The 16251-nt window shown below is 38.6% G+C and overlaps 1 protein-coding gene across 2 annotated transcripts in view; it reads left to right on the top strand.

Moving 5' to 3' along the window:
* The first annotated feature begins 124 nt into the window (after nt 1–124).
* URGCP (upregulator of cell proliferation) overlaps nt 125–16251 on the top strand; it is a 72309-nt gene continuing 56182 nt past the window's right edge. For both annotated transcript variants that reach the window (XM_058534699.1, XM_058534698.1), the window contains exon 1: nt 125–234. The gene's annotated coding sequence lies outside the window, so the exon portion shown is untranslated. The remainder of the gene's footprint in view (nt 235–16251) is intronic.

Genomic DNA, 16251 nt, shown 5'->3' with positions numbered 1-16251 from the left:
CGGCCGCGTCGTCTGTCGCTTGCTGTGTGGCGCCCGCCGCGGCCCAGCCCCCGGGTCAGCGAGGGTCTGGGGAGGCCGGCGGAGAGAGGGACACTCGTTGGTTTAACAGTGACTCGCCGAGCACCTGGGAGGGGCCGGCGGCCGTGCTCCCTGTCCTTGCCTCCTGGGCTCCCTCCCAGGCTGTCGCATACTCCTGAAAATAGTGGTTCTCAGCTCTGCTTTGAACTTAAGTCTGTAAGTATTCATACCCTTTTACGTGTTACGTGTCAAATATGTCACAGCTCTTTCCGTAGAAATACACATAACAAAGTTTTAAATGCAGTGGGCTTGGAGGTGTGCGTTTTCAGTAATGCTTCGGGTGATTTTATGGCGCTGCCTAGGCTGAGAACCACGGCCTTACACTGCACATCCAAACTTGATTCTCTGTCTCCTTCCCTTTTTCCCAAGACCTGGCAGGCATCTAGGTCAGAGTTTTTCAAACTGTGGATTAGGAACAATTAGTGTGTCACGAAATCAGTTTAACGGGTTGCAGCCAACATTTAAAAACTGGAATAATACAGAATACAGAATATTAGTGCATCTCACGTAGTAAAGGTGGGAAGTGTGCAAGTTCCGTTGTGTGTATGTGTGTAGATGATAACACGCATCCTCCAAAATCATGCATTTTTGGGAGTGAAAGGGAAGTGCAGTATAGTTACTCTAGGCCCAAAGGTGTAATCTGGGGTTGTCTCTGGCCAACATATGGTCACCTGTGTGTGTGTACTCAGTCAGAATATAAAATGTATTATAGACGTTTCCACGGTCCCTAGCCGTGTCCCTTGCCCAAAACTCGACAAGGATGCCCCACGGCCTACAAGGATTACATCCTGTCGCATAAGGCTCTTCAAAATCCAGTATGGTCCAGCTGGCTTACTATGAAGGGTTTCCATCATGCTCCCATTACGTTCCTTTACTCGTGGCTGTCCTCTGTCTGGAAGGCTCCCTCTTTCCTTCCACCAAAGCAGAGCCATCCCTCACCTTGCAAGGCGAGCTAAGGCATCACCCCCCTGAATGCCCCTGGTGGAGCACCTTTTTTTGGTGTTCCTGTTAGTCAGTGAGTCGTCCATCCCGGAATTGTTTACGTGGCTCTCCCCTCATAGAACAAATGATCCCAAATTTTTATAAATGTTTATTTGTGTAAGAATATAAACTTAAGTGACAACAATGGTTATCTCTGGATGGTGACTTTACTAATGATGTTAATTTCCAAAATTTCCACAGAGAATCTGCTCACTTGTATAATCCGGAAAAGAAATCCAGGAAAAAGAAAAGAAACGGAATTGTGTTGAATAGCAAATGAAAAATTCCATTTCTGCTTCCTGTTGGTAGTTTAGCACATAGTCTTCTAAGCTTTTTACATAAACTTTTATACATAGTTTTTTATTTTGAAGTAGTTTTAGATGTACAGAAGTATCGCAAATATAATAAAAGATTTAACAATTGATAAATTGGACTTCATAAAAATTTAACACTTTTGTGCTTCAAACAGCACCATCAAGAAAGCAAAAAGACAACCCACAGAATGGGAGAAAATATTTGCAAATCATGTATTTGATAAGGGTCCAGAACATATAAAGAACTCCTGCAACTCAATAAAAAAGACAAACTAATTAAAAACTGAACAAAGGATTTGAATAGGAATTTCTTCAAAGATATAGAAATGGCCGATAAGCACGTAAAACAAAGAAGCTCAATGTTGTTAGTTATTAGGGAAATGCAAATCAAAGACTCAATGAGATACCGCTTCACACCCTCTAGGATAGCTATAATCAAAAGGACAGCCAATAACAGGTGTTGGTGAAGATGTGGAGAATTTGGAACTTGCACACTTTACTGGTGGGAATGTAAAATGGTGCAGCCACTTTGGAAAACAGTTTGGCAGTTCCTTAAAAAGTTAAAGTTATATGACCTTGCAATTCCTTTCTTAGGTTTATACCCAAGAGAGATTAAAACATGTCCACACAGGAACTTGTACACAAATGTTTATAGCAGTGTGATTGATAATAGCCAAAAGGTCAAAACAACCCAAATGTTTAATGGATAAACAAAATATGATATATCCACAAAATGGAATATTTTGGCAATAAAAAGAATGAAGTACTGATATATGCTACAACATGGGTATATTAGATTGCTGTGGTTGATGTAACGAAGTACTACAAACTGGGTGGCTTAATAGAAATTTATTGTCTCACAGTTTTGGAGGCTAGATGTCTGAAATCAAGGTATTGGTAGGGTTGGTTCCTTCTGAGGGCTGTGAGGGAGGATCTTTTTTCCACCTCTCTCTTCTAGTTTCTGGTAGCCTCAGGCATTCCTTGGCTTACAGATGGTGTTCTCCTTGTGTCTTGACATTGTCTTCCTTGTATGTGTGTCTGTTTCTGTGTCCAAATTTCCCCTTTTTATGAGGACTCAATCATAGTGGATTAGGGCCCACCCTAATGACCTCATCTTAACTTGACGTCTGCAAAGACCCGAATTTCAAATAAAGTCACGTACACAGGTACTGGGGATTAGGACTTTAGCATATTTTGGGGGGACACAATTCAACATGTGAACCTTGAAAACATGCTAAATGAAAGAAGCCAGTCGCAGAAGACCACATATTGTGTGATTCCATTGATATGAAATGTCCAGAATAGGCAACTCTACAGAGACAGAAAGTAGATTAGTGATTGCCTAAGGCTAAGGGAGGGTGGGGAATAGGGAGTGATTACTAATGGGTAAATTTTATGTCTGTAAAGCTGTTTAAAATATAATAACAACAATACACAGTTCTTGTATACGCTTCACCCAGCTTCCCCTAATATTAGCATATTACATAACTGTAATGCAATTATCTAATCCAGAAAATTAACGTGTATACAATACTATTAACTAATTTACAGACTTTACTTAAATTTTGCTAATTGTCCAGCTAACAGCCTTTTTCTGATCCAGGATCCGATTTAGGATCCCATGTTGCATTTGCTTGTCTTGTCACCTTAGCATCCTGCAATCTTAGACAATTCTTTAGTCTTTCTTTGTCTTTGATGACCTTGACACTTTTCAAGAGTATGGGCAAGTTATTTTGTAGACTATCCTTCAGTTTGGGTTTTCTGATTGATGAGATTAAGGTTATGCATTTTTGGCAAGACTGTTACAGAGTGATGTTCTGCCCTCAGTGCGTCGTACCAGGAGGTACATGACATTGGTAAGTCTTGTTACTGGTAAAGTCTGATCACTTTAAGTTGATATTTGTCATATTTCTCCACTGTAAAGATAAAAATTTTTCTTTTTAAATTAATAGTAGCTTGGGAGAAACTTTGAGGCTATGTGAATACCTTATTTGTTTTTTCAATCTTACTTTCATGCGGTAATTTTAGATTCCCTTCTTGCCTACGGCAGTTATTACTGTGGTGTTTACCAAATGTTAATTTTCTGTTTCTAGTTTTCTTTCTACATTTATTAATTGGAATTCTACTGTAAGGAAGCGCTGTCTTTTCTCCCTCGTTTATTTATTCAAGTATTTTGTTTATATCAGTGTGGACTCATGGATTTTTATTCTATCAGTTTTAATCCATTAGTATTGTTATTTATATGTTGCTCAAGGTGTCCTAGATTTGGCTATTGAGAGCTTATTGTAGGGAGCCTCTAAGATGACCCCCAACAATCCCCACCTCCTAGTATTCAAGCCCTTTTGTAATCTCCTCTCCTTTAGTGTGGGCTGGATTTAATGATATTTTTGTGTGTGTGTGTGAGGAAGATTGGCCTTGAGCTAACATCTGTTGCCAGTCTTCCTCTTTTTGCTGAGGAAGATTGGTTCTGAGCTAACATCTGTGCCTATCTTCCTCTATTTTGTATGTGGGATGCCACCACAGCATGGCTCGACGAGTGGTGTGTTGGTCTGCGCCCAGGATTTGAACCTGTGAACCCCAGGCCACCAAAGCAGAATGCACGAACTTAACCACTACACCACTGGGCCAGCCCCTAGTGATGTTTCTAATTAATAGAAAAGGTGATGGGATGTCACTTTTGAGATTAGGGTAAGAAAAAGACTGGCTTCTATCTTGGGCAACCTCTCTGGCCCTCTCATTTTTTTGCTGCCTCGCTCCCTTACTCCCTCTCTCTCTCTCTCTCTCACTCTGATGGAAGCCAGCTGCTATATTGTGAGCTTCCCTATGGAGAGGCCCCTGTGCCAAGGAACTGAGAGAGGCCTCCTGGCAACAGCTAGTGAAAATGAAGCCCCTCAGTCCAACACCCCACAAGGAACTGAATCCTGCCAACTCCATGTAAACGAGCTTGAAAGTTGATCCTTCCCCATTCAGGCCTTAAGATGATCCTGGCTCACAGCTTAAGTGCAATCCCATGAAAAACTTTGAGCCAAAAGAACTTGTATTAGTTTGCTAGAACAACCATAAAAAATACCATAGGCCAGGTGTCTTAAACAACATAAATTTATTTTCTCACAGCTCTGGAGGTTAGAAGTCCTAGATCAAGGTTCTGGCTGACTTGGTTTCTGATGACAGCTCTGTTCCTGGTTTCTAGATGGCTTCCTCACTATATCTTCACATGGTCTTTCTTGGTGCGTGAACACAGGTCATGGGGGTGGAGGGAGAGGGTTAGCTCTCTGATGTCTTTTCTTATAAGGACACTAGTCCTATTGGATCAGGGCCCCACCCTTATGACCTCATTTAACCTTAGAGTCATGTGCTGCATAACAACGTTTCGATCAATGACGGACTGCATGTATGATGGTGGTCCCATAAGATTAGTACCTTATAGCCGAGATGTATAGTAGGCTAAACCATCTAGCTTTGTGTAAGTACACTCGATGTTTGTACAGCAAAATCAGTTAATCATCTCTCAGAAGTATCCCCATCATTAAGTGATGCATGACTGTAATTACTTCCTTGGAGGCCCCATCTCTAAATATAGCCACACTGGAAGTTAGAGCTTCAACATATAAATTTTGGGGGGAAATAAACATTCAGTCCATAACAATAATGAAGGACTAAATGCGTTCCCTCCCTAAGATCAGGAATAAGGCAGATTTGTTCTCGCTGCTATCCAACGTTGTACTGGATGTTCTAGCCATTTCTATAAGGCAAGGAAAAGAAATAAAATGCAGAGTGGGAAGAGGTAAAAATGTCTTTATTTGCAGATGGTATGCTTGCCTACACAGAAAATCTAAGGGAGACTACAAAAACTTCTAGAACTATTAACGGTTTAGCAGTTACAGATGCAAGATCAATATACAGACATCAATTGTATTTCTGTGTGCTAGCAACAATCAGAAATTGAAAAATAATTTAATGCTATTTACAGTACTAAGAAAAATATGAGGGGCCAGCCCCGTGGCTTACCAGTTAAGTGTGCACGCTCCGCTACTGGCGGCCTGGGTTCGGATCCCGGGCACGCACCGACACACCGCTTCTCCAGCCGTGCTGAGGCAGCGTCCCACATACAGCAACTAGAAGGGTGTGCAACTGTGACATACAACTATCTACTGGGGCTTTGGGGAGAAAAAGGAGGAGGATTGGCGATAGATGTTGGCCCAGAGCTGGTCTTCCTCAGCAAAAAGAGGAGGATTGCCGTGGATGTTAGCTCAGGGCTGATCTTCCTCACAAAAAATAAATTAATTAATTAATTTAAAAAAAAAACAAGAAAAATATGAAATGCTTATGAAGAAACTTGAAAAAAGTTTATGTAAGGGAGACCTTTACACAAACAAAAAAGTTTGTTCCTTTGTGTAAGGAAGACCTTTACACAAAACTATAAAACATTGCTCAGAGAAATTAAGGAAGATCAAAGTAATGGAGAGAGAGACCATGTTCATGGGTTGGAAGACTCACTGTTCTTAAGATATCAATTCTTTGTAAGTTAGTGTGTATATTCAATACAGTCCAAACCAAAATCCCAGCAAGGTTTTTGGTACAAATTGGCAAACTGAGTCTAATATTTATGTGGATACATGAAGGACTCAGAATGGGCAAACCAACTTTGAGGAGGAAGAACAAAGTTGGAAGACTCAAACTGTATGATTACAGGCTATATTATAAAAAAACATATACATATTTAAGAAGGTGTGACTATAAAGATAGCCAGGTTAGTCAATGAAAAAAGAATAGAGAGTACAGAAATAGACCCACACATTGATTTTTGAAAAAGGTGATACTATAGACTGAATGTTTGTGTCCCCTGAAATTTCATATATTTATTCCTAACTCCCAATGTGGTGGTTTTAGGAGGCGGGGCCCTTTGGAGGTGATTAGGTCATGAGGGCAGAGTCCTCATGAATGGCATTAGTGCCCTTATAAGAGACCCTAGAGATTTCCCTTGCCCCTTCTGCCATGTGAGGATACAGTGAAAAGACAGCCATCCATAAACCAGGAAGTGGGCCCTGCCAGAAACTAAATCTGCTGGTGCCTTGATCTTAGACTTCCCGGTCTCCAGAATTGTGAATAAATTTCTGTTGTTTATAAGCCACACAGTCTATGGTATTCTGTTTATAGCAGGCAAATGGACTAATACAGGTGCCAAGGCAATTCAATGGAGAAAAAATATTTTCAAGTGATGGCTCTGGAACAATTGGATAGCTATATGCATAAAAAGTAACTTCCATCTTTACCTCATACTATATGCCAAAATTAAATAAAAATGGATCATAGATCTAATTGTTAAATTAGATTAAAACTAAAAAACTTATAGAAAAAAACAAAATCTTTATGAACTTGGGTTTGACAAAGATGTTTTAAATATAATGTAATAAGCACCAACTATAAGAGAAAACACCAATAAATTGGGCTTTATCAAAACATAAGAAAACTCTGAAAGGTGGAGAGAAGATGGCAGACTAGCAAGGGAATTTGAGACCCAAGAATGACATCACAACGAGTTCTCTTTTTGCTTAATATATCCTGGACTGGGTGCTTGAGAAGCCAGCAATGTGGAAACACCAATGGGAGCAAGAAAAAAAGCCCCAGCAAAAGCCTGTGTTTCACCAAAGGACCAGGAAAGGGGCAACTTAGAAAAATGGAAAACTTATAGACCATAACTGCTTTACTCCAGCCAAATACCGTGGAACAAAATAGGGCCCCATCCTGATCAGCAAAGGTTAAGTGGGGAGCCTAAACTTCTGTGATAGTCAAGTTGTAAAGAGACAGTCCTCCTCTCTTGTTAGGGTGATGTCAGAAAAGGCCAAGAAGAGATGGGATTGTCGTGCCCATCCAGTGATAATGACACTTTCCCCCTCACAGTGTCCATGACAGTCACATTAGGAGAAGTTACAAGGCATTCCTCCCCCTCTGTATTAGGGTTCTTCAGAGAAAGTAGAGGGGGTGGGAAGAAGGAGAGAGATATCTTATAAGAAGATATTGGCTCACAGGATTATGGAGGCTGAGAAATCCCATGATCTGCTATCTACAAGCTGCAGGTCCAGAAAAGCTGGCAGTATGGTTTGAAGGTCTGAGAGCTGCAAACTGATGGTGTGGATTCCAATCTATGTGAAGACTTGAGAATCAGAAGCACTGAGGGCAGGAGAAGATTGCTATCTTAGCTGAAGCATTCAGGCAGAGAACCAATTTAAATTTCCTCCACCTTTTTGTTCTGTTCAGGCCCTCAACAGATTGAATGGTACCCAGCTACATTGGGCAGGACCATATGCTTTACTCAGTCCACCAATTCACTGCTAATCGCTTCTGGAAACACCCTCACAGACGCATCCAGAAATCTTTAACCAGCTATCTGGGCATTCTGTGTCCCCATTTAGTTGACACATAAAATTAACCATCACACCCTCCCAGCCAGGGTGGTGGCCTTGCACTTCCACTTGGCAGTAATGAGGTGGGGTCTTTCTTCCTGTGTTGGTGTAATGTCAGAGAAGTTCTGTAAAACAAGATTTAAATGAGATCTAGAGTCTCATAACGTAATACCCCCAATGTCCAGGGTACAATTGAAAATCAGTCATACCAAGAACCAAGACTATCTCAACTTGAGTAAGATAAGGCAATCGTCAGATGCCATATCAGAAATGACACAGAGATTAGAATTATCTGACAAATATTTTAAAGCAGGCATCATAAAAATGTTTTAATGAACAATTACAAAAATGCTTGAAACAAACTAGAGTCTCAGCAAAGAAATACAAAATATAAAGAAGAACCAAATGGAAATTTTAGAACTGAAAAATACAATAAAGGAAATAATAAAGTCACTAGATGGACTCAATAGCAGGGTGGAGATGATAGAGGAAAGTATCAGTGAAAATAAAGATAAAACAATAAAAACTAAGCAACAGAAAGAACAACAGAGAGTAAATAGGAAAAAAACTAGAGCCTCAATGACCTGTGGGAGTATAACAAATGATCTCACATTCATTTCATCTGAGTCACAGAGGGAGAGGAGAAAGAAGATGGGGCTGAAAAAGTATTTGAATAAGTAATGGCTGAAAAATCCCCAAATTTGGCAAAAGACATAAACCTGCAGATCCAGAAAGCTGAGCTAACCCCAAATAGGATCCACTGCAAAAAACACCATGCCAAGATACATCATAGTCAAAATCCTGAAAACTAGAGACAGAAAATCTTGAAAGCGGGAAGAAATAATACTTTACCTATAAGTAAAAAACCAATTTAAGTTGCAGCAGATTTCTTTTTAGAAACCAAGGAGGCCAGAAGAAAGTGGCACGGCATTTTCAATTACTGAAAACAGAACTGTAACTCAGAATTCTATATCCAGTGAAAATATTCTTCAAGAATATAGTGGAAATTAAGACATTCCTAGTTGAAGGAAAACTAAGAGGATTTGTCACCAGTAGAGCAGATCTATCATAAAAAAAAGGCTAAAGGACATTCTTGAATTGGAAAGGAAATGATAAAAAAAGGAATCTTGAAACATCAGGAAGGGAGATAGAACAATAGAAAGAGTTAAAATGCTAGTTAATAAAATGGGTTTTTTCCCTCTTCTTGTGTTTTCTAAATTATATTGGATGTTTGAAGCAAAAATTGTAATATTTTCTGAGGCGGATCTCAAAGTGTGTGGGAAATATTTAGGACAATTGTATTATAAATGACAGAGGGTAAAAAAACTTAAAAGCTTGTAAGGTTTCTACACTTCACTCAAACTGGTAAAATGTCGACACCAGAGGACTGTGAAAAGTTCTGTATGCATAATATAATACCTAGAGCAACCACTAAATGTCTATACAGAGATAAATTCAAAAGCACTATTGATAAAACAAAATGGAATTCTTTTTTTTTTTTTGTGAGGAAGATCAGCCCTGAGCTAACATCCATGCTAATCCTCCTCTCTTTTTGCTGAGGAAGACCAGCTCTGAGTGACATCTATTGCCAATCCTCCTCCTTTTTTCCACAAAGCCCCAGTAGATAGTTGTATGTCATAGTTACACATCCTTCTAGTTGCTGTATGTGGGACGCAGCCTCAGCATGGCCAGAGAAGCAGTGTGTCGGTGTGCGCCCAGGATCCAAACCTGGGCCGCCAGTAGCGGAGCGCGCGCACTTAACCGCTAAGCCACGGGGCCGGCCGCAACAAAATGGAATTCTAAAAAAAGGTACAAGTAACCCAAAGGAAGGCAGAAAAAAACAGAAATGAAGAGCAGAGGAAAGAAGTGGAAAACAAAATGAAACAGAAACCCCACTGAAGCCTAGTATATCAATAATTACATTAATTGTATGTCTGAATACACCAATTAAAAGAGAGGGGCAGGAGGGATAAAAAACAGGACCCTACTGAGCCAGCCCTGATGGCCTAGTGGTTAAAGTTCAGCGCACTCTGCTTCAGCAGCCCAGGTTCGGTTCCAGGGCGGGGAACCACACCACTCGTCCATCTGTCAGTAGGCATGCGATGGCGGCAGCTCGCATAAAAGAACTAGAAGGACTTACAACTATAATATACAACCATGTACTGGGGCTTTGGGGAGGGAAGAACAAACAAAAAGCCCAGGACCATATTATATGCTCCTTGCAAGGAACTCAGTTCAAAAGTAATAGTATAGATAGGTTGAACGTAAAAAGATGAAAAATGATATGTAGTTCAAACAAAAGAAAGCAGTAGTGGCTATATTAATGACAGATAAAGTAGACTCCAGAGCAAAGAAAATTACTGGGGACAGAGAGGGGCATTTCATAATGATGAAAGGGTCAGGCTATCAAGAAGACATGGTAGTCTTAAATGTCCATGCACCAAACAAGAGAGCTGCTAAATATGTAAAGCAAAAATGGATACAACTGAGAAGAGAAATAGACAAATCATGTTGGAAACTTCAACACCCCTCTTTCAATAATTGATTGAACTACACAGAAAATCAGCAAGGATATATAATAACTCAACAGTACCATCAATTAACAGGATCCAACACACACACACAAAGCACTTCGCCCAAGAACAGCAGAATAGACATTCTTTTCAAGTTCCCGTGGACAGTACACCAGGATAGACCATTTACCATGACAAGGCCATAAAACAAATTTCAACATATTTAAAATAATTGAGATCATACTGTGTGTGTTGTCACCACAGTGGAACCAAACTGGAAAGCAGTAACAGAAAGATAACAGGAAAATCTCCAAACAGTTGGAAACTAAACAAGAAATTGCTAAATAATCTATGGGTGAAAGAGGAAGTCTCAAGATAGATAAAAACCACATATTGAACTGAATGAAAATGAAAGTAAAACATACTAAAATGTGTGGGATGTAGATAAAGTAGTGCTGAGAGGAAAATTTATAGCACCAAATTCTTATATTAGAAAAGAGGGAGTCTCAAGAAAATAACATAAGCTCTTACCTTAAGATCCTATAAAAAGAAGAGCAAGATAAACTCAGAGGTGCAGAAGGAAGGAAATAATGAGAAGAAATTAATGGAATTGGAAAGAGAAAATAAAAAGTTAGTTCTTTGAGAAGATCAATAATATTGACAAACCTCTGCTAAGACCGACAAAGAAAAAAAGAGATAACATAAATTACCAATATCAGGAATGAAAGGGGATATCACTACAAATCTTGTAGACCTCAAAAGTATAATAAGGAAATATAAACAACTCTACATACATAAATTGGGCAACTTATGTGAAATGGACTAATTCTTCAAAACTCACCCAATATGAAATAGATAATTTGTATAGTTTTGTAAACATTAAAGAAATTGAATTTTTAATTTAAAAGTTCCCCCAAAAGAATCAGATGTTTTCATTGGAGAATTCTACCAAGCATTTAAAGAAGAACCAATTCTACATATTATCTTCCAGAAAACAGAAAAGGAGAGATTACCCAACTCATTTTATGAAGCTAGTATTATCCTGATACCAAAACCATACAAAGACCATCCAAAAAAGGAAAACTGTGGATTAATATCTCTCATGAATACAGAAGCAAAAATTCTCAGTGAAACATAATAAGTGGAATTCAGCAATATATAAAAAGAGTTATGGGATTCTGGGAAGATGACAGAATAGGAAGCACCAGGAATTTCTCTTCTTGCCTAGACAATTGTACAGGCAGAATCTGCTTGATATAACTATGTTAGAACTCTGGACTCTATTCAAAGACTATAACTTCCAGAAGAAGGCTTGAATGGGAAATTGCAGTTAATTTTGGTTAATTGCAGCACTGACCACTCATCCTCCACCCTCAGCTTTGGTGACAGTCACTCATGCTTTTGTTCAGGAGCAGTTTACATCCTGAGCCAGGATGGGCAATAAAGACTATGTTCTCCAAATACCAGGAAACTGTTTTCTCATTGCTGCTTTTGATCATAGAAGTACAGAAACAGAGGTGGGCAGCCATTGCTGCACCCCCCACCCTCCGTGGTGCAAGCCCCTTGCTTTACAGCTGAAGCAACTTCCAGGAGATTTAAAGAGCTGGCACTTTCCCTCCATCGTTATTTATCTGTTTTCCCCCATTTTGGGAACTAGACATTTAAGGACTAAGACACTTAAAAGCAACCACTATGCAGGGGAATTTAGAAAGTCACCATGAGTGCCTAGGGAAAAGCACTGGCTCAGAAAGACCTGAGAAGACCTTAATTTTACACCTCAGGCTGATCCTTGTAGGCACAGAGACAGCCTACGGTAATAGTAAATTAAATAAATAATAAACAAAAACAAAGGAAACCCTGGGGAAAGGGGAGAATCTGATTTCCAGACTTACATTATTAGATTCAGATGTCAAGTTTTCAGCAAAAATTACAAGACGCACAAATAGAAAAATACGGCCCATTCAAAGCAAAAAACAAAAACAACAGAAACTGGTGAGAAAGGCCAGATGGCAGACCTACTAGACAAAGACTTTGAAACAACTGTCTTAAAAGATGCTCAAAAAACTAAAGGAAGACATGGAGAAAGTCAAGAAATGATGTCTGAACAAAATGGAAATGTCAATAGAGAAAAATAAAAGAATACACCAAAAAGAAATTCTGGAGCTGAAAAGTACAATAACGTAAATAAAAAATTCACCAGAGGGATTCAAAGACAGATTTGAGCAGGCAGAAGAAAGAATCAGTGAACTAAAAGATAGGACAGTTGAAGTTATCAAGTCTGAGGAACAAAAAGAACAAAGATTGAAGAAAAGTGTACAAAGCCGAAGGAACCTGTAGGACACCTTCAAGAGGATCAACATATGCATTGTGGGAGTCCCAGAAGAAAAGACAGAGATGAGCAGAGATTATTTGAAGAAATAATGCCTGAAAACATCCCAAATTTGAAGAAAGACATGAACATAAACATCCATGAACTTTAACAAACTACAAATAATATATGTTCAAAGAGACCCAGAATGAGACACATAAACTGTCGAAAGCAAAAGACAAAGAAAATCTTGAAAGCAGCAAGAGAGAAGCAACTTGTAGCATAAAAGGTATCATCAATAAGATTATCAGCAGATTTCTCACCTGAAACTTTGGAGCCAGAAGTCAGTGGGCTAGTATATTTAAAGTGCTGAAGGAAAAGATTGTCAATGAAGAATCCTTTGTCCTCCAAAACTGTCCTTCAGAAGTGAGAGAGAAATTAAACCTAAAGCCAGCAGAAGGAAGGAAAAGATTAGAACAGAGATGAACAAAATATAGAATAGAAAAACAGTGGAGAAAATGAATGAAAAGAAAAGGAATTTTTTTTGAAAAGATCAATGAAATAGACAAACCTTTACCTAGATTTATTAAGGAAAAAAAAATAAGGAAGATTATGGGAAGATGGTGGAGTTGGAAGCACCAGGAATCTGTCTCCCACCTAGACAACAATTGCACTGGTAGAATCATCTGATGTGACTATTTTGGAACTCTAGAGATTGTTGAACCTTGCAACTTTCAGGGGAAGGCTTGGGTGGTAAATTTTGGTCAATTTCAGCTCTTAGCACAGTAGCAGCTACCCATCCCCAACCCCAAGCCATGTGGCAGGCACCTGTGCTCATGTTCATGGAGCAGCTTGCACACAGCTTGTGGGAGCCTGGGGGAGGGGAGCAAGTGGGACCCTGTACTCCAAATAGGAATTTATGCTCAGATCTCTGATTGCTGCTTCCGATCACAGAGGTGCAAACACAGAGTCGGAGAGCCATTGTTGCACCTCCTCCCATTATTGCAAGCCTCTCCCCCATCTGGCTCAAGTGTCTTTTAGGATATTTAAAGGGCCAGCACTCTTTTCCACCACTTCATTTTTTGCTTTTTCCCTTTTTGGAGCCAGACATTAAAGACCAGCATATTAAAAAACAACTGCATATATGAGGAAAATCAGAAAGTGACTGTGTGTGCCCAAGGAGAGGCTCAAAAAAGATACAAGAAGACGTTAAGTTTACCCCTCAGGCTAATGCTGGGCACAGAGAAGCTACAACAATAATAATAAATAAAATAACAATAACAAAAACAGCAAACCTTGGGGAAGGGGAAGAATCTGATTTCTAGAGTTGCCACATTGTTAGATTCAAATGGCCAGTGTTCAACAAGAAAATCATAGGGTTTACAGAGAAACAGGAAAGTATGTCCCGTTCAAAGGAAGAGAACCAATATAACAGAATCTGTCCCTAAAAAAGACTTATTGGAATATATATTAGACAAAGACTTTAAAATAGTGGTCTTAAAGATGCTGAAAGGATTAAAGGAAGATATGGAAAAAGTCAAGAAGCTGATGTGTGAACAAAATGGAAACATCAATAAAGAGATAGGAAACCTAAAAAGAAACCAGAACAAAATTCTGAAGCTGAAAAGTACAATAACTGAAATGAAAAAAATCACTAGAGGGATTTAAAGGCAGATTTGAGCAGGCGGAACAATGAATCAGTGAACTTGAAGACAGGACAACGGAAATTATTGAGGCTGAGAAACAGAAAGAGAAAAGATGAAGAAAAGCTAACAACGCCTAGATGCCTATGAGAAACCATCAAAAGCACCAACATATGTATTGTAGGAATCCCAGAGGAAGAGAGAGAAAAAGGGACCAAGAGCATATTTGAAGAAATAAGGGCTTAAAACTCCCCAAATTCGAAGAAAACCACGAATATAAACATCCAAGAAGCTCAATGAACTCCGAGTAAGATCAACTCAAAAAGACCCACTCTGAGACACATTGTAATCAAACTTTCAAATGCCAAAGACAAAGGGAAAATCTTGAAATAAGCAAGAGAGAAGCCAATCATCATATAAAAGTGATCCTCAAAGAGATTATCTGCAGATTTCTCACCAGAAACTTTGAAGACTAGAAGACAGTGGGTAGATATATTCAAAGTGCTAAAAGAAAAAAAAAATCTATCAACCAAGAATCCTAAATCCAGCAAAACTGTCCTTCCAAAGTGAGGGGTAAATCAAGACATTCCTAGATAAACAAAAGCTAAGAGATTTCATGACCACTAGACCTGCCCTGCGAAAAATGCTTAAGGGAATCCTACAAAGTGAAAGGACATTAGACAATAACCTGAAGCCATAAGGAGAAATAAAGATCTCAGTAAAGATAAATATACGAACAATTATGAAAGCTAGTATTATTGTAACAATGGTTTGTAACTGCACTTTTTGTTTTCTACAGGATTTATGAGACTAATACATTTAAAGAAAAACTTATTAATGTAATAGCTAATATTACTGTAATTTTGGTTTGTAACTGCAAATCTTGTTTTCTACAGAATTTAGGAGACTAATGCATTTTAAAGAATTATTTATGTTTCAGGGCACACAATGCATAAAGATGTAATTTTGTGACATCAACAACTAAAAGAGGTGGGGACAGTGTAAAGGAGCAGAGTTCTTGTATGTTATTGAAGTTAAGCTGCTATAAATTCAAAATAGGATATTATAACTTTAGGATGTTAATGTAATCTTGTGACATCAACAACTAAAAGAGGTGGGGACAGTGTAAAGGAGCAGAGTTCTTGTATGTTATTGAAGTTAAGCTGCTATAAATTCAAAATAGGATATTATAACTTTAGGATGTTAATGTAATCCCCATGGCAACCACAGAGCAGATAGCTATAGAATATACACAAAGGGAAATTAAGAAGGAATTTAAGAAATTGGCTACAAAAAATCAACTAAACACAAAGAAGACAAGAATGCAGGAAATGAGGGACAAAAAAGTGATAGGGCATAGAGAAAACAAATAACACAATAACAGAAGTAAGTCCCTACACATCAGTAATTCTTTAAATGTAAATGGATTAAATTCTACAGTCATAAGACAGAGATTGGCAGAATGGATAAAAACACATGATCCATCCATATGCTGTCTACAAGAGACTCGCTTGAGATTCAAAGACACAAACTGTTTGAAAGTGAAAAGATAGGGAAAAATATTCCATGCAAATACTAACTAAAAGAGAGCAGGAGTGGCTATATTAATTTCAGACAAAATAGACTTTAAATAAAAAACATTTACAAGAAACAAACCAAAAAAAGCTATTGCATATAAAAAAAAACATTTCAATACAGCAAGAAGCTATAACAGTTATAAACATTTATGCACCTAATGACAGACCGTCAAAATATATGAAGCAAAAACTGACAGAATTGAGGGGAGAAATAGACATTTGTACAATAATAGTTGTAGACTTCAATAATCCATTCAGAATAATGGATAAAACAACCAGAAAGAAGATAAGTCAGGAAATAGAGAACTTAGCACAATAAACCAACTGGATCTAACAGACATATAAAGAACACTCCACCCAACAACAACAGCATACACATTCTTCTTAAGTGTACATGGGACATTTTCCAGGATAGACCATATGTAGGGCCACA

This window comes from Diceros bicornis, chromosome 41, assembly GCF_020826845.1.
Source record: "Diceros bicornis minor isolate mBicDic1 chromosome 41, mDicBic1.mat.cur, whole genome shotgun sequence".
In the NCBI taxonomy this organism is placed as follows: domain Eukaryota; kingdom Metazoa; phylum Chordata; class Mammalia; order Perissodactyla; family Rhinocerotidae; genus Diceros; species Diceros bicornis.
This window is presented reverse-complemented; position numbering and strand designations above follow the sequence as displayed.